The sequence below is a fragment of the Homalodisca vitripennis genome, chromosome 3, assembly GCF_021130785.1.
Source record: "Homalodisca vitripennis isolate AUS2020 chromosome 3, UT_GWSS_2.1, whole genome shotgun sequence".
Taxonomy (NCBI): domain Eukaryota; kingdom Metazoa; phylum Arthropoda; class Insecta; order Hemiptera; family Cicadellidae; genus Homalodisca; species Homalodisca vitripennis.
In genome coordinates, this window is record NC_060209.1 from 187,289,820 (window position 1) to 187,292,045 (window position 2,226).

The window sequence follows — 2,226 nt, forward strand, 5'->3', positions numbered from 1 at the left end:
GGGTTTCCCAGCAGTCTGGACGTCTGCTCGCTAGCCTCTTCCACGCTTTCAGTTTCACTCGTGTACCTGCTTATTTATCCTGAAACCAATTCGCTATGTAAATCCTTTACAAAGTAGAATAAAAGACTGATGGGTTATTTGAGGAATTGTTCAGATTTAAAGGTGTATTTTAACATTTTGTATTGCTTAATTATTTTGTTTTTCACGTTTGGAAAAAGTCTTCTTTACTTACAACTGTGCCAAAAGAAGCTTTTATTGAGTTACGAAGCGAATTGATAAGCTTATAAAGCTGCATTGACAGAGATAAGTAGAGTTTATATTTTACCATTTTCAAAATTTATACGTACTCAAAAATTTCTGGACTACTTCATTAAAGAATTCTACATGTAATATTATCTCTGCACTTCAAAAAACTATTAGGTATGATCTAAAAACCAATATTAATTTTTGCTGACTATTCATTCATGTATGAAAATGTAGAAAATGTTTTCCAATTACCTTTTTCTAGGGTTGTTTCCAATTTGTTTTCATTACGATCTTCGATTTTGGGTTAAATCAAGTTAATTCATAACAAAAACACCTATGTTGTAAATAGGTTTTGTAATAACTCCAAATGCATTAAAAAGTGCTTAGCAAAACCATTGAAAATTTTACAGATTCTTCCGTGAGCTATCTTCAACCAATAAGCATTTCCATGGCTGCTGACTGATTACGCTAAAAACGAGTTTTTATTTCTGGACTACACCTTAAGATATATTTTTTACCAGCTTTTCATAGCTCGTGTTTTAATTTTTTAACTGTGCATTTCGCCCTAATCGCAACGCATTGTGTTAAGTATGAAGTAACACAAATTTTTTAAGCCTTTTACAAGGTCGTAAAATCAGTGGTATAAACAGTTTACTCGTATTCTACGGAAGTTCCAATACAAGTCTTTTTAACTTATTTTCCAGTACTTTTTTTTACTAAAGATTATTATTTTCAATAAATCCTTATGCGTTTTCATTCTGTCATTTAATAGATATTTAGTTTAGAATGTATTTAGTGTAGATTTTTTATTTGTTAGCGCAGTAAATGGGATTCGAGTAAACTGTTTTCTAGAATTAGTTGTATAAATAACGATTAGTTTTGTACTGTCGTTTAAGAAGTAACTGTAAGGCTTGTTTGTAGTAATAATTTGACTTAAATACAGAAGCACAATACAATACAATTAACATAACAGGGTTTTCCGCTCGTGGCCATCAATGAGCATAATAGTGATGCTCATTGTGTTCCGATGTTCTTATTCACTAATAGGAACATCGGAACAATCGATGTTGCGTTTTTGTATTTTATGAAATTCTAAATAAACAAAAACTTATAAGCTTTTGGATGAACATTATATATAAGCTTATAACTGAATAATCTCAATATTTTTACTGTAATCTGGTAAGAAAATACCAATAAAATCAGTAACTTATTAATTTTAATACTGGATTTATAAGTATTTTGAATTTTTTTCACTGTACGGATTTCGTCAGCTCCTGAGAGGAAATAGTGTTTACATATAACTTCACCTTTACACCCTACTCTACCTAAGTATGTGGTTTTACCCGCAAGCACAAAATTACTATTGTGATTTTTATCTAATTTACTGACCTGAACATTGTGCTACTAAAGGGACTATTTTTATAAGTGATGTAAATGTTAGAAATACATTTTCATTATAATAAATATATTTTGTAATAAATGAATTCTATTCAATTAACCCTGTCAAACCTATATCAAATGTACTGTTTTAAAATAATCACTTGGAACGTTGCGTTGGAAAGTATTTTTCGTTAGTTAAATGTCCCAGTATTTTAAGGTGTAAAAAGGTACGTATTTTTTTAACCCAATGCTGGTGTTTTAATGCAGGACTATGAGTGGTGTAACAATACACTCAATTTTTGATTGGGAGCACCGTAATAATTCACTCAGTGTTTAATTGTGAGAACCGTTATAGTTCACTCAATACCGGATTGAGTGTCGTAACAGGTCACTCAACGTTACTTAAATTAGAGGCGGACCATAAGTGTCATAACGGCCCACTCAACGTTGGACTGTGAGTTCCATAATAGTTAACTCAATGCCAAACTCTGACAGCCTACACAATGTCGGACTTTGAGTCTGTAACATTACACTCAATGATGGAGTATACCGTAATAATTCACTCAATGTTTAATTTTGAGAACCGTTATAGTTCACTCA